This window comes from Rhineura floridana, chromosome 8, assembly GCF_030035675.1.
Source record: "Rhineura floridana isolate rRhiFlo1 chromosome 8, rRhiFlo1.hap2, whole genome shotgun sequence".
NCBI lineage: Eukaryota > Metazoa > Chordata > Lepidosauria > Squamata > Rhineuridae > Rhineura > Rhineura floridana.
Window position 1 is genome coordinate 42572007 of NC_084487.1, and position 21628 is coordinate 42593634.

Sequence of the window (21628 nt, forward strand, 5' to 3'; positions counted from 1 at the left end):
GAGGTTTCCATTAATTCACTTATTGTTGAGGATCAGATTTTTATGTAGCAATTTTCTGCAGCTATTTTTAAAAATTGATTTATTTTTTTTAAAAAACACCTTTAAAAAGTTGATTTTAAAATGATAAATTTTATCTTTATTTCCTTTCCTCAATATTTTCTTTAAAAATATTGATATTTCCTTTAAAATATTGATACTGATATCAATATTTTTTGGAAGGGAAAAACCAGATCAGGAAAAGCAGAGGCTAGCAGGCCAAGCACGAACTCGAATTGATACCGGCCTGTAAGGTCGACAGCATGTTTTCGAAATGGTACCAGCCAATGGATCCCATCCCTAGTGAGGGGTAAGCAGAGCTTGGAAGTAACTTGTTAGAAATAATGAGTTACTTGTAATTCTTTACTTTTTAAAGTAACGAGTGGGTAACTTCATTACATTTTGCTAGTAATAGAACAACTAGCAATTTCCCTACTTTTTAGCAGGAACTGTAATGTTTCCCGAGTTAGGTTTGGATGTTACTGGGGGAGGGGGAGCAGGGGGAGTCTTCTGCTCCTCTGATTGGTAGACGAAAGACATGTGCCTCAAACTAGGCTTCTGCACAGCGTTGCTCTTCCTTCCATCGTGCTCTGTTAGAAGGCAAGAGGAAGGAAGTCGAGAGCCAGACCACGCCGGAGGGCAAGGATAAAGGAGGAGAAGGCAGCAGTAGCAGAATGGAGATGAGTGATGTGTGTGTGTTACCCTTTCCAGCCCGTTCGCCCTGCCATCCCCTGCTCATCCTGCCACCCCCTCTGCTCATCCTGTTGCCCCCCACTTGTCCTGCTGCCCCCTCCGCTCATCCTGCTGCCCCCTCTGGTCGTCCCATTGCCTCCCCCGCTTGTCCTGTTGCCACCTCCACTAGTCCCGTCCCCCCTGCTCGTCCCATTGCCTCCCCCACTTATCTCATTGCCCCCTCCACTAGTCCCGCCACCCCCTCCGCTCATCCTGTTGCCTCCCCCACTCGTGCCACTGCCCCCGCTCATCCCACTGCCCCCACTCATCCCGCTGCTCCTCCTCTCGTCCCGTTGTCTCCTCCGCTCATCCCATTGCCTCACTGTTTGTCCCACTGCCCCCTGCTCGTCCCCTCCCCCGCTCGTCCTGTTTCCCCCTTCCACTCATCCCATTGCCCCCCCACTCATCCCCCACTCGTGCCTGCTGCCCCCCCATCTGCTTGCACAGGTCTTTCTGGTCCTGTGCACTTACCAAGCTGTTGCTTGCACAAAGTGTGGCATCTGCACAGTTAAAAAAAAGCATTCTCAGCCACCAAGGGGTGATCAGCTCCAGCCATCCACCAGCTGATACTTTTCAAAGCTGCAGTCCCTAATCTGGTAGCACCCTCAACCCCCCCCAAGTGCCTGTCAAGGCCTGCACCTACCTTTAAAAAATGAGCTTTTGGGGGAGGATTGACTATAATCTCCGTTTTGTTTTGGAGTGCATGTAGTTGCTTTGCCTGTTACTGATTTACTTTTGGGAAAATGGCATTGTATGGTGTCTAATGCAGTTTCTCTAAATGTGCTTCTGGGCCCATAAAGGTCGGAGTACCTTGCTATGAAGCTTTTTGATGTGGAATAACGTGACAATCAGTTATTAGTATGGATATTTCATGTATCTCTTTTTAAAATCCCCAGCAATTCATCCTGTCAGCTATCAGTTCCTTGCAACAGAAATGTATGCAGTGAACTCATTCAATCCCCAGATAAGCTTTGGTCTACTCCATATAGTAAACCCCCTTGAGTGGGGGACTTTCCCCTTTGAAATCCACAATAATTTTCACCAATCAAAATGCACACATTTGCTCTATATGCATACATACACAGCCTCTTACATCAGAGACAGAGCGCCTCTAGCACCCACAGTATGCTTTGGGCCATTCCAAAATCACACATGCAGGAGACTGCCCTCTGTGAAATGGCATTAAATCATGTCTGGCTCAGTAGTTTTCTTAGGTGCAGAACATTATCCATGGTACTAGCAGCCAAAATATGGAGAAAATGAAGAATACGCTTTGGGCCATCCCAAATTATATACATCCACACACCTTCAGAAGAATGCCTCCCCCTCCCCACAAGGTGTTTAGTAATGTATATTCCTAAAACTCCTATTTCCTTTGGAGAATGGCCTTTTTGAGATGGAATCGAATCTTTCCTAGCCCAATGCTTATTTTGGTGTAGGATACTGTCAAAAGTAGTACCCCATGAATAAGTTACTCTGGCAGATATTTTTGTATATTGGACTAGTATTAGATGGCAATATTCAGCAGTAGTAAGTCTGAATACATCTGTTCCTGTAATGGTGTCATCAAGGATGAAGCAGTTTGTTATGTTTATATTATTAGATTAATTATATTTGCATCTGTAATTTCAGAGATTGTTAAAAACAATTTCTAAAATAAAAGTTACAGCAACATTAGTCTCAGTCAATTTTGAAACACCATCAGTTGCCCCTCTACCTCTTAAGTCCAATTTAAAGTGCGGGTGCTGACCTTTCTAAAGATCTGTGACATGACTTGGTACCTGAAAGGCCACCGCCTTCCATATACCTGTCCATGCAGTAAGATTGCTATCAGAGGCCCTTCTCTTGGTGCTCATTGTTTGACGTTAGATGGAGAGCTGCATTCTATCTTGGGAACCCTGTCCCCATGGAAGCTTATGTGACTTCTACCTTTGCATCTCTTTGGTGTCAGGCAAACATTTTTATTTTGTCAAGCCTCTTAAATTTTAGTTGATTTTTTTACCTCTATTGCCCCCCATGCTATTTAGTGTGGACCTCCAAGAGCATCTGTTATGAACCACCCTGTTCAGATCTTGTAAGTTCAAGTCTGTGGCTTCTTTTATGGAATCAATCCATCTCTTGTTTGGCCTTCCGCTTTTTCTACTTCCTTCTGTTTTCCCCAGCATTATTGTCTTCTCTAGTGAATCATGTCTTCTCATTATGTGTCCAAAGTATGATAACCTGTTTTATCATTTTAGCTTCTAGTGACAGTTCTGGTTTAATTTGTTCTAACACCCAATTATTTGTCTTTTTTGCAGTCCACAGTATGTGCAAAGCTCTCCTCCAACACCACATTTCAAATGAGTTGATTTTTTTCTTACCCGCTTTTTTCACTGTTCAACTTTCACATCCATACATAGAGATTGAGAATACCATGGTCTGAATGCTCCGAGTCCTGACTTTAGTGTTCAGTGATACATCTTTACATTTGATTAAATCTACTAGTAAATACTTTTAAATACCTCCAAAGTGTACAGCAGTCAAGTACACTTTTGGATAACATTTGACTTTCTGCTTATTTTACAGTTATCAAAACGTCACATTTGAAATGCAGTTCTCATCTATTAAGTACAATCTACCTAATGCTGCTGTTTGTTCTCTGATTATTTCAATGAGGTTTGTGCAAGAAGCACAGCCTTATCAACATGAGTTAATACTGCGTATTAGCACTGCTGGGTAGATTGCACCTTTCATTGGTAATTTATCCATCCTGTTATATCTTTGTAGCTTTCATTCAAATCTGTTTCTGCTGGCAGCACAAGAACATGATTTGTACACAGAAAAGGTATCCACAGCATTTGTTCACACTCTCCACTTTCGCTTTGCTTAAAAATATTTTTTTAAATTTTTTATTAATACTGACAGCATGTTTAAACTATGCATATTTTGCAGGCAATATTAAAACACGCTTATGCATAAAAATAGATTTGGAATCTAACTGTACAGTAAGCTTTGATTGTAAATATCATTAATCCTTAACAGAAAAAATAATGCCCCCCAATCAAAGACTTGAATTGGGCAAACATATTCCAATGTCCTAACAGGAGATATATATATTAAAAAGTAGTATAATCATGTAATATAATCTTAGAACTGATTTGCAGTTCTACTTTGATGAATTTTAATAAAGTTATTTTTATTATGTATTGAAATTTATTTCTCACATGCAGTCAAGCATTCACATGGGACACCACAAGTTGTCTTCCCCTCCCTTTTCTCTCTCTCGCTACAATAGAATTGAGAATATTAGGGAGGATGGTAAAAATTTCAAGATGTATATCAATCTTGTGAGAGCCAGTGTGGTGTAGTGGTTAAGGTGCTGGACCTCGACCTGGGAGACCAGGGTTCAAATCCCCACATAGCCATGAAGCTCACTGGGTGACCTTGGGCCAGTCACTGCCTCTCAGCAGTATTCATAGGGTCGCCATAAGTCGGAATCGACTTGAAGGCAGTACATTTACATTACATCAATGTTGTATTTAAATGCTCACTTGGTCACCTTTGGTGACCAGGAATTCCAGATAGGTGAGTGGAATTTCTTCCAGGCTAGTGAGTAGGCTGAAAAGGGGGGGGTGCTTTCCCACCCAGCCCATAAGAGAGAGATTCTAGCTGCTGAGGCTTGTGCTTGTACTGACAGAGCAAGCAATAAAAAGGCACTGCAGCAACCCACCTGGTATGGACTGACTGAGCAGTTCGCCAGCTGAGACATAACAGATGTCTTTTCAGACATAACAGAAATGTATTATAAAAGCAGCATTTCAGGTGTAAAATTTGATTTCAAGTGTTGGGGTATCATCATTGCTTGGGGGGTGGGGGATGTGAGATTCTATTACACCATTCTGTTAATCGTATGGATAAAAAAAATATTCTACTATCCCCTGTGTGTGTGTGTATTTTTAATATTGTTTTAGGCTACTTAAATCTGCAGCAGCCAAGGCCAGCACCTTGTAGGTGTTTTTTTTAAAAAAAAGTAACTGAAATGTAATTGTAGTGATAACTTTTGTGAAAAAGTAAAGTAATCAGTTACTTTCAGAGCAATCGCAATTGTAATGGTAATTACTACCTTTTTTTGCAAAGTAATTGTAACTGTAATTTATTACTTTTTAAAAGTAATCTTCCAAGCTCTGGGGGTAAGCTACAATTCCCAGGATTCTTCAGGGGAAGCCATGTGCTTTAAAGTTATGGTGTGGGTGATGTTTAACACTATCACTAAATCCTTTTCTGGTATAGCAACACCCCCTCCCCCCCATTTCCAATATAAAGATTAAAAGGGCAGAAAAACAGAATGAAGGAGAGGGCAGGAAGGGAAAAATGCAGGCCCTTGAGGAACTTAACTTAATCTCTGTGTGCACACACACACACACACACACACACCACAGAGAAAGAGAGAGAGAGAGATCTGATCTGATGTGGGTCTGCAGAATTACTAGGACAACTGGATTAAAGGATCACAGATTGAGCTGGGGAAAGCTAAATATTCAGTAACCCAAAATGGAAAGCCAAAAGGAGGAGACAGGGAACGTGGCTGAGGAAGGACAAGCCTAGCAGTGAGAGAGACAATACAAAAGCTTCCGATTCCTAAGGTTTTATTGCCAAATCAGAGTCCATATTGGTGAAGTCCTGCATTGCAAAATGGCCTGCAGCCATAGGATACAGTTCCTGAAGCTGGGGTGGACCTAAGCAGTACCTAGATGGGAGCTGCCTTTGTAAATCACTCTGAGCACCTTGGTGAAAGAGTGGGACATAAATCTGACAAATAAAAGACATAATACATAAATTAAATAAGTAATGTTCAAGTAAATCTCCAAAGAATCTAGACACTAATTTGCTCACGCCCGTCTCCAGCTCCCTGCCCCTTCCTCATTCCCTTCACTCTCTTCATTACACTTTTTGTTCATCCTCCTGCCACATATATTTTGTCCATTTTATGCCCCTGATGGCTCTGTTAAAAAAGCTTGTACATTGGCAACCTGGCCTTTTTTCTCTTTAACAATTCATTCTGTTTTATGGTCATTTTTGCATGAACTACTTTCTTTATGCAGTAGTCTCATGCACAGTCCTTTTTTCTCCTTATGGCTGTCCCCTACCACATACCAGCACTGTCTGTTTTCTGTTCACATCAAATGCAAGCTTCTAGTCCTCATGTTTAAACCCTTCATCTGTTTCTCCAATCATATCTTCCCTTTCTTTTTCCTTTCCCCTTTCATATTCCCTACACGTCTTGCAAAGTATTTCCTGTGTCAACCTGACTTTGTTTTCTGCTTCCACTTGACTCTTACCTATCCTAACCCCATTACTCTTTTGCCAATCCCTGACCTCTCCAGACATCTCTCTCTTGTCCATCTACTGTCAATTGGGGGAGGGCAGGTGCTGCTTCTATGCTCTCTACATCAACTAGATATCATTAGTTGCATTAAACCTTAAACAACAACAGCAGCAGTAAAATATGAGGCCCCAGTCTGCTCAGGGCAAGCTAGCGTCTCTGCAGCACTATCTTCCACACACTCAGGAAACAAACCATGGATGGAAGCACCGACAATGGAATGGGGTAGACCCAGGACATGCCTCATCTCCAACCCAGGATTAAAGCTAAAGAAGAGGAGGAGGGTGGTCTGACACTTCAGCTCTATCCCTGCCCTTCCAGACAGCACACCTACCTAAAAGACCCTTGTTTACTTTGCCCCAGATCATTCTTGCCTGCTGGACTGCAACCAAGATTAATGGATGGAAGTAGCTCCTTCCATCCTAGTAAGACATCTAGTTCATAACTATTACGGAGTAACTCTTCACCAGTGTGCCTAGGGACTAGTGATATCAGACAAAGGCTGCGCTTTCTCTGACCTGTTATCTTAACAATCAGAGGAGAACTCTCTGATTTCCTCCCAGAATTACTAAATGAATTCACAGCTGAGGAAGAATTTGAAACTGGGTCCAACCTGCTTTTTTCCTTTTTTCCTCCTGTCCCTGTTCCCGCAGGAGATGGCAGGAATAAGCAAAAAGGACATCTCTCCAGTTCCTCTCGCACAACACTAGCAGAGTTCTTATTCAGTCAAACTTTTGTGAGTCAGCAAATCAAGGGAGCAAAACTCATTGACCTCCCCTTCTCCTCAGTGACCTAGACCCTCCTGATCCTTTGCTCTCCTCTTGTTTTGTTTTTTGACACGGAGGTCTGCAGGAACAACCTGCTCCCATCATCAAACCTCGGAGACCATCCATCACTCATGGGTGAGGGAGGAGAGGAATGGAGGACAGCAGTACAGTCCCCCTTCTGCCAAGATAGCAGAGTCCCTGCTATAAATCAGCTCAGCCAAAGAGAGATCGGTAATGAGGGGAAGCAGCCCAGTGCCCCTTAGTACCGCCCAAAAAAGATGCTGACTCCATTTGGCTACAGCCTTTCTCTCACTTGTCAGAAGCCATAGACTGCCAAGGACTGAAAAGCAGCATCTCTGTCCCAGGGAATATAAAATATGATAGGGCTTACTGTGGAGAAATATGATCCAGGCCCAACACAGCTGGGAGGCTGGGTGGCTATAAAGTGATTTCTCCAGGTGTATGATGAATGAAATTGGGCTTAGCAACAACTCCACACACCCCCAGCACTTGGAGGACTGATTTACTCCCATAAAGGTCCCAAAAATGTACACACCCATCCTGATCAAGCTATGCTTCTGAAAAAGGAAGTGGGGTGGGCAGGACTCTAATGGCCTGGCATTTAATGTAGTAGATTCCTCTTTTCCTTTCAATGGAAGCTTATGAGTAAAGTGAGCTTTCAAATTGACCTTAAGTGATGCTGAACGCACATACAAGGAATTGCAGTTCTAGATTCACACAGAGCATCATCTGATAGACATAGGCCACATTCACACCATACATTTATTCCACTATTATTCCACTTTAAACAGTCACGGCTTCTCCCAAAGAATCCTGGGAAGGGTCATTTATGAAGGATGCTGAGAGTTGTAGGAGACCCCCTATTTCCCTCACACAGGTACAATTCCCAGAGTTCTCTGGGGAGAAGGACTCTCTGTTAAACCACTCAAGCAACTGTAGGTCTGTGAGAGGAATATGGGTCACTTAACAACTCTCAGCACCCGTCACAAACTACAGTTCCCAAGATTCTTTGGGGGGAATGCCATGACTGTTTAAAGTGGAATAAATATATGGTATGAATGTGGCCAGAGTATCACTGTTTGGGTGGTTCAGTAAGGACTAGCCAGTTTAGGTTCATGTCAGTAGATCACAGGTTAGTCATTTACATTGCAACTTGACTACGTACCTCACTAAAATCAGTTCCAAACTGTGTTAAGTGTTGTGACTTCCCCAAGGAACTCTGAAGCAGTTCTTTTGTGAAGGTTTGAAAATTATAATCCCCATAGTTCCTTGCAAAAGAGGAAGCTGTGATACTAACAGCTAGGATTGCCAGGTGTCTTGTTTTCACCCAGAGACTCCGGTTTTTGGGGGTCCCTTCTGGGTGAGTCACCTTAATCTCTGGACTCTTAGCTTTCCTTTTTTAAAAAAGTAAGTTTCTAGGAGGTCTGGTTCAAAAGATATAAACCAAAATGTCAGCCACCCCCCCCACACACAACTTCTGTTAGTACTGGTTGCTCTAATCCCTGCCCTTTCAGGTTTTTAGCCAATAAGTGAAGTCAGGGTTGTGATTGACAAACTTTGTTGATCCGCAGGCACAGGGCTGGTTCTAAAGGACGGCCAGGTGGGGCACTGGCCTGAGGGCCCTTGGAGCTACAGGGGCCCCTAAGGGGTCCCTCTGCTCCCCTTTCATGATCCGCAGCGACAGCCACGGATCGCAGGGCAGGAGCTTACGCCTGCCCACCATTCCCTCGCCCCACCTACCTGTCTCCTGCCTTTTAGCATTGTCCTTAATGAAGATGGTGGCAGAGGTTTCCCTAAGGTGCTAAAGCCCCTGCCACCATCTTGGTTGATGGCAGAGATGCACGCACACGTGCCGTCAACCAATATGGCAGTGGAGGCTTCATCCTTTTAGGGAAACCATGTCCGCCATCTTGGTTAATGGCAATGCTAAAAGACAGGAGACAGGTAGGTGGGGTGAGGGAATGCTGGGCAAGCGGAAGCTCCTGCCCTGTGATCCGCAGCTGTTGCCACGGATAGCGGGAGGGGAGCGGAGGGGCCCCTCAGGGGCCCCTGTAGCTCCAAGGGAAGGGGAAGCGGAGACAGATAATGGGTGTGGTGGGGGCCGTGTGCACGCACACACAAGTGCACATGCCGGGGCAAGCTGATGCCCAAGGGCTCCAGCATGCCTGGGGCCAGCCCTGCCCAGGCAATACCTAAACTCCATTTCAAGTTCTGAGAACAGTTTCTTTTTCCTGCTTGTCTCACATCAGGAATTCAGTAAATATATAGCTTTCAGCAGCATAAAGAGTACTTTCTCTGTACACGATTGGGACTTGCTTCTGAGTAAACATGCATAGGATTGCACTACAATTGCATTTAGCCGAATTTTGGCTTGCACAAGGAAGCAGGCAGCGGAGGTGCACAATGGGAGAATTCCTACAGAACCTCAGTTGCTATCCTTCTGGAAGGGAGAGGAGGTTAAAAGAGCTCTTTGCCTACTTTTCCACATGGAAGGAAGCAGCTGAGGATATTTGTTAGTGTGTGCCTGTGTGTGTATTGGGGATGGAAGAGAAATTCATTTGTCCACATTTTTAAGCAAACTGGTCTAATTTGTACCTCCCAGACTAACAATACACAAATTGGGATGTAATTAACCTTCGCATTTCATACTTCTCCAAATTTTGCAATACAGTTCTCAGCTCAGAAAAAATGTATCAAAATGTTTAGAGAGAGAGAGAGAGAGAGAGCATATTTTATGACAAAATGCATTTTAAAAGGCGTTCATTGAGACAAAATGTATTTAGATAGTATTTTATGATAAAATAAGCATTTAGACATGAATCTTCAAACCTTTTTTTTAAAAAAATGAATAGATTTGTGCAGAAAAAGGGCAGAATGAGCTTATGAATAAACAAATGCTAAACTGAGATGGACTGGAAATTGATGGATGTATCCACCCCTAGTATGTATGTTTGAGGGGTCCTTGAGATCTGGGGCTATTCTGAGGACCACATAGGAAGCTTTTAGAGGATGATTTTTTGGGGAGGGTGATGGATTTTGCCCCCAAGCCTCTGGTTGCCTGTCCCCAGTATTCAAGTGAGGTGGCTATACCTAAGGATTTGTGTGGGATGAGGGACATAGGAGACCTATTTAATTTAGGGTTGTGTGATTTATTATACAGCCACGAGAGCGTGGATTTTTCACATTCTGCAATGTTAAATTGAAAATACCCCCATGCCATTCTGATGCTTCCCATAAGCTCATTTCAAAACAAAACCTTACAAAACTTATAGTCCTGGACTCAGCAACGCTTGGTTAACAACCCCCTCAATTTTCATGGCAATACACAAAGCAGTCAGAGAGAATGGAGAGTTCAAAGTATAAAAAGGGAGAAAAAAAATCACAGAGCCCTTTTGGACTTTTTTCTGACAAGAGTTCTCATAATCTGTTGAAATTCATTAAAAATCAGCCATGTTCACAGAGTACCTGTAATCCTATTACTGACCTTGCCCCATACTCTGACCTTCATCTTCTGCAGTTTAAAAGTTAAAAAATGCCTGGCTGGTTTTTAATTAATTTAAGAAATTTTGGCTTGAATTCAATGATAGTGTGGGGCATGCTCAGTAACAACCAACAGTCAATGTTCTAAAAGCCAGACTCACAGCTGCTTGGCTTGCCTAATCAGGGGGCCACACCCACATCAGACTTTGATTTCACATGAGACACTCATGGCTTCCCTCAGAGAATCCTGGGAAGTGTAGTTTGTGAAGGGTGCTGAGAGGAGATTCTTACTCCACTGACAGAGCTCCAGTGGCCAGACTGGTTTAACAGTCAGCCACTCTGATTGAAGGTCTGTCAGGGGAATAGAAACTCTCAGCACTCTTCACTAACTACACTTCCCAGGATTCTTTGAGAGAAGCCATGACTGTCCAAAGTGAAATAAAGGCCTGGTGTGGATGTGGCCAGGGACAGCTTTGGTTTAAATTTGGGTGGGAGGCTGCATGTACCTGCTGTAGAATATAAAGGTAGGGGAAATATTGAAAAGCCAAGATACTGTTCACAGTGTTTTCCTTCTGGAAAGGAAAGGGGCTTCCCCTCTGCCCAGTGCCCACCCTCCCCCTCCTTCTACACTCCTTGCCCCTCCCCCTCCCCTTCCTGCCCCTTCCCCGGGTCACTGTTGGACTATGACCTGGGAGATCAGGGTTCAAATCCCCAGATAGCCATAAAGCTCACTGGGTGACCTTGGGCCAGTCACTGCCTCTCAGCCTCAGAGGAAGGCAATGGTAAACCACATCTGAATACTGCGTACCATGAAAACCCTATTCATAGGGTCGCCATAAATCAGGATCGACTTGAAGGCAGTCCATTTCCATTTTCAAACATGATTGCACAGAAATAAATCCCACTGAACTCAAAAAGTATGCAAACGATCAAACCCACCCTCCCTTCTCCTCCCTCCTATCCCCTCCCTCTTGCCCCTCCCTCCCCATCCCCTTCCAATCCCCTCCTTCCCCTTCCCCTTCCCCTCCTTCCCTTTCCCCCTCCTCCCCATGGTCAGTTTTACCTAACTTAAGCATGATTGCACGGGAGTAAATACCATTGAACTCTATAAGCATGCAAATGATCAAACCTGCTCTCCACTCCTCCTTCCTTTGCCCCCCTCCAATCCGCTCCTTCCACTTCCCCCTCCCCCTCCTCCTCCCCCATGGTCAGTTTTACCTATCCTAACCATGATTGCATAGGAGTAAATCCCATTGAGCTCAATAAGCATGCAGATAATCAGACCTGCCTTTCCCCTCCTTCCCTTCACCTCTCCCTTCCTCCTCTCCTGCCCTCTTCCTTCTTTCTCCTCCCCTGCGCACTCCAGCCCTCCTTCCCTCCCTCCCAGTCAGTTTTACCTATCCTAAGCATGATTTCACAGGAGTAAATCCCACTGAACTCAATAAACATGCAAATGATCAAACCTGTCGTTCTCCTCCCCTCCCTCCTCCTCCCCTCCCCATCCCCTGTGATCAGTTTCACCTATCCTAAGCATGATTGCAGGGAAGTAAATCCCACTGAACTCAATAAGCTTGCAAATGATCAATCCATTCTCAGCAAATTTGCACAGGGTCCCATTTCTTACCTCCTGGATTAAAAAGCAGAGAAATTCACTAATAGGCAAAAAAAACCTTGAGGTTCAGGAATGTACCTATAGCCAATAGATCTTTCTATCAAACTTTAAAAAGCAGGGAAATCAGGCGGCTATAGTGAATACACCAGGGGAGCAGGAGACCTGACCTCCTCTCTGAGATACTGGACTGCCCTACAAATTTGTCAAAATGCAAACACCATTTGGGTTGGTCTTTCACAGTCCAATCCACTTCCTGTGTAGCTTGGAAGAATTTGGTAACATGTGCCTCTGAGCATATGGTGAGTGGTGGCAACACCCGTAATCAGCCCAAACAATAGAAAAAAGACATGTGCTGTGCTGATCTTGTTTTAGCAGGGAGGAAGCAACATTAACAAGATAGTTGACATAGTTCAGCTAGTCTCTTTAAATATGTCTGATTTACTCTGAAATTTTAGTGAAGTTTCTTATAGGAAATCATTTTCTTTTGCTTCTATTTCTGTGAATATGCGGAGTACAGCAACACTCTGCAAAATGCACACTAAAAAAACTCCAAACATAATTGTGGAATAATGAAACTGACTATTCTGCCAAATAGTCTCCAGTGGACATCAGGAGTGTCTCAGTTTGCACAAGAAAAAACAGTGGAAGGTGAAATATATTCCAGCAAAAGTCTAGGTGTGCTCTATGTTTTTAATTGACCCTGCCCACCTTGCCTTAAATGAAGTGGTTTAAACATAGCAGGCTGAAAACATGCATCTCGGGCAGGCTAAGTTTGTTTTTTCCAACAGCTAGAGTCACTCCTGAAGTAGCAACATATTGTAATCAGTCTGATTTTATTTCAAAGTTCAGTTTCAGATTCAACTGTCAATACACCTAAAATAGAAATAGAACATAACCTCAAATTTGAAACACAAAAGGCTGTCTTCACCATCATATGACACTGACCAATAAAAAGACTTTGAATTAATAAAAATAAATTTGACACAGGTTTCTAGGATGAATAATGAGAGAAATAAAATTTTCTAGATTAGATTTTCTGTAGAAACAATAGTAACACAGGAATGAAGCAAAGTAAGAACACCAACAAACATACAAAAATGTAATTCTCCTTCTTTGGAGATGGCAGGTATTGCCAGCACTCACCATATGCTCAGAGGCACATGTTACCAAATTCTTCCAAGCTACACATGAAGAGGATTGGACTGTGAAAGACCAACCCAAATTGTGTTTGCATTTTGACAAATTTGTAGGACAGTACAATATCTCAGAGAGGAGGTCAGGTCTCCTGGTGCATTCACTATAGCTGCCCAATTTCCCTGCTTTTTAAAGTTTGATAGAAAGATCTGTGGGCTATAGGTACGTTCCTAAACCGCAAGGTTTTTTGCCTATTAGTGAATTTAGTAACATATGAGGAACCCTGCATCAGTTCAATACTTTGTGATCAGTTTAATTGACTATTCCTCCATTCAGCATTGTACAATTTGCTTCATACTTCAGCTTGCAATTTGTTACTTGCCAATTCATAATGCACTATCAGTTATTCATTGTCATTTAACTTTTCTCAACTTTGTATTTATTATTCATCAATTCCCAGTTCAATATAATTATCAGCTAACATGTAATTTGTGTTTGTTGTTCATCTCACATCTAACTGAATATAAGGAATTGGCTATGCATGATCTGGCCATGGGCAGTTTTATAGCCCCTCCTACTTTTTTGTCAGTTCCTTTTACTTCCTGTATTATTTTCATCTGTGTATGCAGGATTTTAATGGCTATTTTAGAAGTTGCCAATTATTGTTACCCATTCTGAATATTTTCGATGAGGGAAACTGCACTGGGGGAGCCTGTGTGTGTAGATAGATATCTAATGCATAAATTTGTTTGTTCCTCCTAACACTTTGTAAATGGCTGTTTGTGGATTCTCCATTATGCAACTTGCTTATATAACTGGGGACCAGATGCCTGTTTATAGTTAAGACAAACGTTGAAACGGACTAGTTGTGCAGAACTGAATTAAATTGATTAAACCAATTCACTGAAGTTGAATAGAACTAAGATGAACTAAAGGGGGGGCACATTTCCAGTGACCACCTCTGGGAGTATGAATTAGAATTTGAATATTTGGGAGAGAAGCTGAATGTTCAACTCTGATTTGAGTTTCCACAGAGGTCCATTCTTTTTGGCTCTAGCCCCACCATCTCACAGATCTGTTCAATAGATACCTTTATATTCTTCTACTGGCTCTTACCTGGATTCATTTGATTCCAAACAAGTAGCCAAGAACACAATGACCTCTGTAAATAATATACAGACCTACAATAACTACACTTACAGTGTCTATCTTCTGGGTTAACATCTGAACAACATTTCTGTGGGTAAAAATGATAGCTTTATTCACTCTCATCCATCTGACCACAGCTTTGAGATACTGATTTAGATAGAGGCAGCAGTGCCCAGTTGTTTAGAGACTGAAATAATAAAAATGCAACAAAAGGAACCAGGAAATTCTGTCTCCAGAGAATAGATTGCCACTCCAGACTTTTTCCCATCTCTGTGGTTTAATTGCCATTCCCACTTCCCATGGAAGCCTCCTGTTCCAGATTAGATTGGACCGGTGCCCCCTAATGCCCACCTCCAGTGCGTGGTAGTAGAGGGTATCCCAGCAGTGGCATGTAACCAGCAGCATTGACAGGACCACCGGCCTAGCTCAACTGGATTCTCTCCCCTCCCCAAATTGCAATACCATCCACTACGGACTTATAATGGCAGCAAGGGCAAGTTGAGCTGCACAGGACCAGTGCTCCTATCAGAGCTGGGTAAATTAAAAAAGGGGAGGGCCCATGGGTAGGCCAAGAAGGCCGTAGAAGTGGTGGACCCTGCTGAGCCTTCAGAGTCCAAGCATTTGCTGTAGCATGTAATGTGCTGGCACTAGGCCTGACGAGAAAGACCCAATCTTAAGACTAAAGCTAAGCCAAAAGTTTGAATTTTTGGCTTGATTTTTTTTCTGAAGGTGAGAGGAGGGAGTAAGAGCTGCCATTTTTTAAAATCGAGAAACCCCCTTGGAACAGTGCTATGTCATGTCATAATGTCAGTCCTGGGGCTTTCTCCTGCTGTCCAAGCCCTTGTTTACGGCCACCAGCTTGGAGGAATGCATGTTGCATGGTGGGAAAGCATGGAAGGAAAGTTATTGGCTGCCATGTGGGGTAAGAGCCCACAATAATGGTGGGCATATGGCTCCTCTGGGGGAATGTTTTCACTGCCCCAGGCAAGAGATGGGTGGAGTCCTTGGATGTTTGAAGATTGAGTCTTGGACCCAAACTTGGATACAGGTGCACCATCTGGAACATGGTGATGTTTTGTAAGCTGCTATTTTTTTAATGCTGGTATTAGTCTCTTCCATTTAGTTTAAGGCATTAAATTAGGTTAGCTGTATGTATTGTTTTATACATGGCTGATTAGTTTAAGATGTTAAATCAGGCTAGCTTATTTGTATTGTTTTATACAATGTTATAGGGATTGCGTTTTTTGTATTTATGAAATAATTATTATTTCTAATGGTTTTTAATAAATTTCTGAAGTGTTATACTTCTTATTTATTTTATTTATTTCATTCATTATTTTATTTATACCCCGCCCTTCCATCCAGCAGGAGCCCAGGGCGGCAAACAGAACCCCAAAAAACACTTCTGTACCTCCAGGTATACCACATGCCATGAATCAATTCAAGACACAGATTTAGCGTTTCATACTTTTCAAGCACCTTTAGGCACATCTGGAACATAGGCAAGTGTAGCCAAAAAGTGTAGCAGCCCTTATGATGGTGGGTGACAGTTAGTTAGGATGGAAAAACAAGACATCTCACACTGGCTTTTGGCAGAGGAGCCAATTTCACCCACACATTGGGATGATGGGATAGTTCATTGTATTGCAGATAGGGAAGAACATGAAAACCTCACAGACATGTAACTGGTAGTACAAGCTAGTGACCCCTTCAGCCAGTTCCTTCACAGCAGCATATTGCAACCTGGTGCCCTCCAGATGTTTTGGACTACAACTTCCATCAGCCTTCTTGTTCATTTGGTATGTTGTGAGGCACTTTGGGCATTGTCTTGTGGGAAAGTGGCATACAAATAAACAGATGAGATTAGATTGTGGGGATGGAGGGAGTGAATGGTCGCTACCAAGAGGTGCCCCCCCCCCGAGAGAATCTCTTAAGGCAAAAAACAAGTTTTGATGGGAAACGGGTGGAGGGGACACAGCACAGAAGAAGCTGCCTTATACCAAGTCAGACCAATTGTCTATCCAGCTTAGAGTTGACAACACTGACTGGTAGCAGCAACTCCCCAGTTTTTCAGAAAGGAGTCTCTCCCAGCTCTACCTTGAGATGCTGGGGATCGAACCTGGGACCTTCTACATGCAAAGCAGATGCTCTCCCATGGAGCTAAGGTCCTTCCTCATAACACTACTTCCTCATGACACTACAGTCTCATCATTAACTGGTACATTTCTCCTGAAACTTTTGCAGACTTTCCCTGTCCCACAAAAATTTGCCTAAATTGCCTGCCCCAATGTACTACCTATGAATGAACTGGGGGAGTGGGGAAAATGTACTGTCCGCCACCTACAATTCCCTGGATTCCTTGGTGGAAGCCATGACAGTTAAACTGATGTGCACTTTATACATAACCTTATAGTGAAGATAGGCCCCACTTGTCTGAACTCCAGGTAGTACCGGCTGCCTTTGGCTATAGAAGTGCTTGCAAGACTGAGGATGCAGAAGCTACTGACTCCGTTTTGCCAACACAAGAGCTTGCATAGCTTAGGGTACTGGTTAGAGAAGTGTGTAGCACCTGAGTCCAGGCAGTCCAGGATTAGAAATTCCTGCATGGAGATCACGAGATCAATGTGGTTGGTGTCCAGGATTGTGGGGAAATTGAAAGCATTAGAATTCATGCTGCATAAGCAGGGCTCTACTGCAAAGACTCTCACAGTATTGTCACCTTGCTGCAAGGATACTGTTCAGTGCAGCAATCAGTTTGAAAAAATAAAGAAAAATATAATGGAACTCAAATCAGCAAACTTGTATGCACACACACTCATCAGCATTTTCCCTACAGCCTCTGGTCTGGATTGCCTTATATCACTGGGCACCAATTCTAGTCCGGCATTTGCATAGGTAGCAAAATCCATCTTTTGCTACTGGGTGGGGGGGTCGTTTTACCCCTAGTTTCACACACATTCAGAAAATTAGGGAAGAGTTGTAGCTCAGTGGTAGAACATCTGCTTTGCATGCAGAAGATCCCAGATTCAATCCCTGGCATCTCCAGGTAAGGCTGGGACTGTTCCCTGTCTGAAACCCTGCCAGTCAATCTACACAATACTGAATGGTCTGACTCAGTATAAGGCAGCTTTCTATGTTCCTAAGATCCGGAGCATAAACTTGGAGTGGGATAAAGAAGACCTACAGTCAAGTCCAACTCTGCTATGGGACTTGTTTACATTGTGACCTTGTTTATGTCACTCACTTCTCCATCTGCAAAACAAGAATAATAGTGTCCTACCTCACAGGACTGTTGTGAAGACAAGCATAATAAAATATGATGAAGCCCTGTAGAGATTAAAAACATACTCAGATAAGAAACAGTGGCAAATACGTTTGTACATGTGTCAACATTGCTACATCTTTCTTAAGGGTGATTTTTTCATTTCAGACTTCATAACACTTTCATTCTTAATTCCTGATCAACAACTGGAATCTAAAGGGTTAAATCTCCTCCTCCCCCCTTACCCCAGAACCCAGAAGCAAGAAATGGAGGCAAAATGGTGATCACAATTAAAGCCATGCCAAAATTGCCCCCCTTTCATGGGACCATTAGTCCACACTGTTTTTTGGGGAAGGGGTCTATAAATCACCAGTATTTTTAAAGCAGATTTTCTAACTGCACAAATATCCCATCAGACACCCTACTTTTTTTTTTAAAAGGCCGTATGATCACAAAGAATGCTTTGCTCCTTGATTACAACAATGGTGGTTTCTCCATAAGAGTCAGTTGTTCTTTATCGACTATACAGTGACAGTTCATTTATGAATCTGCCTTAGCTCAGTAACAAACAGGTGCAAGTCCAGGAGTACTCTAAGGTTATTTACAAGGTTGCAATGAAGCATTTCCTGTCCAAAGGTGAAAACGAGGCAGTTCCAGCCAAAAAGAAGAAGGTGTTTTAGTATGGTTTTTAGTATGGTTTGGGCAGTTTGTTTTAAGTATGGAAATTGAGTGCATTCTTTCCTTATACAATTTGGATATATGCTGTCCTTGACATTGTTATTTAAGTGCTTAATAAACACATACACCTAATGTGTCTAATTTCCCCCCTCATTTTTCAAACTGCATATTATCAGCTTTCCGCCTGCACAAATATTTTTCCAGCCAACTGGTGACCAACTGCACACTAAACAAAACCTTGTCAATCACATAAATTGGGGTGGTGGCACCAGTGGCTTGCCTTAGTTTAGACAAGGTGGTCAATAGTTTTTCTCATTTCATTTTTTTTAGAAAAAATCTTGACACCATCCATAGCCACAGTGAGTATTTTTTTAAAGGGGGGGGGACTCAGCCACCCTGTCTAAGCCACCAGCATTCAGTCTTTGTGGGAGATTCGTAACATGTACGCACGTGGCACACACAGAGATCTGAAGAAAGTCAAGTTGAAAGATTTGTCCCAGTTCTAGTCATGACAATAGGAGGTGCTGGTAGTCCACTTTGAGAGATGGAGAGGTTTCATCCATCACCCTCCATCCTGTCTTTAGAGTGGCCTTCCTGTTAAAACAAATTTGCTCACTAGGAACTAAAAATATTTTGCAATCCTGTCTTTAGCTGGCAACCCAGAGCAGTTCTCTTTTGTCTGAATCTCTCTCTCACAGACACACAGACACACACACACCCTTGCCTGAGGCATAACAAGGAATATCCATCTCTGAGCCCCAAATAAAATCTTTGCCATTTTCAAAGCAAAAGGTAAGTGCACATAAAACAACACAATCATGTAAATAAGCCTCCTGCAATGATTAGATCCCTATTTCATTAGACAGCAAAACAAAGAGGAAGGGAGTCCAAAAGGAGATAATTGTGGTCCATCATGAGCTTTAGAAGGGGAAAATCTCATTTGCAGCAGATATAAGCACTTGCGGGGGTTGGGGGGGGAAGGTCTTTCATGTGCCAGTCACTTCCCAGGAATGGCAGAGGGAGGCATCCTTTTGTTTTACAAAGTTTTTTTTTCCTGTACCTATTAATATTATTAAAGGTTAAAGAGAATTTGCATCTGCCCTGGTCCACACTGCAGCCATGACCAGCAGCGAAGTAGTACAGCACAGCAGGAGAAGGGGCAGAACGGATCAGCAGGGGATTATAGAATCCATTCAGTAATCAGTAATAAATCAATGTGCGTCACTCTCTCCCTGAAGGGAGTAGGGTACTTAGCAAGTAGCCTCCATCCTCCACGGCAACCTCCACAAAGAAGGAGCACAAAGAGGGAACAGCAAACATAGATGACATGATGGGAATTCACTATAGGAAAGTCAATGGGTTAAGACTTTCCTCTTCTCCCAGGCATTTTAGCATGTGTTTTAACATTTTTAAATTGTGTTTTTAAATTGTTTTTTTGTGTTTTAAAATTTGTATATTTGTTTTTAATGTTTTTAATTGCTGTAAACTGCCCAGAGAGCTTCGGCTATGGGGCAGTATATAAATGTAATAAATAAATAAATAATAGGCAAGGGTGATGGCTGGATTGTTGTGTGAAAAGAACGAAAGCTGTAGGGTGTATCTGTGTGTGGAAGCTACCCCCTCACATGCAATCTGACTTTAGCATAACACTGAAAGTATGGGAAGCAAGAACAGAGATTCCTCCCAACCCAATGAACCCTTGCCGGTGGGTCTGTCATGCACATAAGGAGCGCCTCCATCTGTGAGGGCTTCAGTGAGGGTGAGAGCTGCATACACCCAAGAGGATGCACATATAGTTGCCCTCTTTGCTGAAATGAATGGGGAATCCTGCAGGAGCAATGGACATACACTACCCCCCCCCCAAAAAAAAACAGGAGAAGGTGCCTAAAGATATGAAAAAACACAAAATCACAAGAACTCCCAAAACAATGAAAATAGTAGAATCTATGGTTTTGTCAGTTGTTTTTCTACTGTAATTTATAATTATACAAGATTACATGTAAAATGAGCCTATATACAACACATATATGAATATGAACATATATTCTGAATATATGAACACATATTTTGATCGACTTTTTCCCCCTTTGCTTTGCTGTAGAAAGAATTCACTCTATTTCATACAAAATATTATCCCTGGGCCTTTTACCATCTCAGTGAGAATTATTTTGGATACATATTGTCCACCACTGATTTAAATGGCAAAATGGATGTATCTGTTTAGGCATTCTTATAATCATTATCCTGATTCTTACACAATAGTGGATGTGAAGATATTATTTCTCTTTGAAATAGTAGCTCTACTTATGAGTAATTGTTCTAAAGTGTAAGTAGCCATTTCTGAGGATCACATCTGTTGGTGATACATGGATGGACAGCTGATATCCATCACCCTGAATAAGACCTCAGTTATATCACGTTTTTGAGCAGCAGCGGCAGTAGCATAAAGTCACCCCTTTAATATTCTGAAAAGTTCACTTTTGGACTATGGACCAGGATTTTCATATTATACAAACTTCTTGTACTAGAAGCATTTGTAATAACTAAGTAACCCTTTTACATGACAGTCTTTGGGAGCAAGAAATACTTTGTAGTGTCATTCCATTATTTATGTTCTTGTGGAAGAATCATACCAAGTACCTAATTTATAATAGTATTTTATTCTTTCTTAAGTTTTGGATCTCATGGAGATGGGTGATATATATGGTATTTATGGTATTTTATATTTTAAAAGACGAACATAGTTTTTAAAAGATAATCAAGAGGCTTCAAAGATAAACAAAAGGCTACAACTGCCCTCTCTGAGAACCTCTCCACTTGTTTTGATGGAACATGAAACAGGATGCAGTCCAGGAAATCTCTTCATTATAATTTGAAGTGTCTGGAAAATTGTTGCAATTATTACACAACAGTGGCTACCACTTATGTTTGCATACAGTATATGCTCATTTTACATATATAGTCATAAATTACTTTTCTACTATTTTCATTGCTTTTCAGGTTCCTGCGATTTTTGTCTTCTCTGGGTTTTTTTTTTCACTAGAGGGAGCATGCCGCATAGGGCTGTCATTTAGATCCAACGTGGTCCTATTGTTTTCCTGAGTGGGTAGGCAAGAGATTGGTTTGGGGCATGGATAAGTTCCACAAAGCTTGCAGTGCTTAAGAGTACTTCACACAAATAATGAAAAACCAAACCTTACAGAATATCCTAAGGGAAATTAATCTGAAGGCACCTTGCAGAATTACAAGGAACAGAAGGAGAAATTTGTCATGAAAAGAGGCCAGGGCCATGGCTACAGAGTGGAGTGGCAGAATGCTAACTAGAGAAGCTGCTTCCCCCCCACCCACAAGATAAATGTGGCAGCTTGTATATTTTCTCTGTCTGGGAGAAAAGC

General features: G+C 42.4%; 1 protein-coding gene across 4 annotated transcripts in view; it reads right to left on the bottom strand.

Annotated features, from left to right (window-relative positions):
* Positions 1-21628, bottom strand: part of ELFN2 (extracellular leucine rich repeat and fibronectin type III domain containing 2) — a 171738-nt gene that overhangs the window by 8998 nt on the left and 141112 nt on the right. The window contains exon 2 of one of the 4 annotated variants that reach the window (XM_061582800.1): positions 17574-17620. The exons of the other annotated variants lie outside the window; for them this stretch is intronic. The gene's annotated coding sequence lies outside the window, so the exon portion shown is untranslated. The remainder of the gene's footprint in view (positions 1-17573; positions 17621-21628) is intronic. 4 annotated transcript variants of the gene reach the window in all.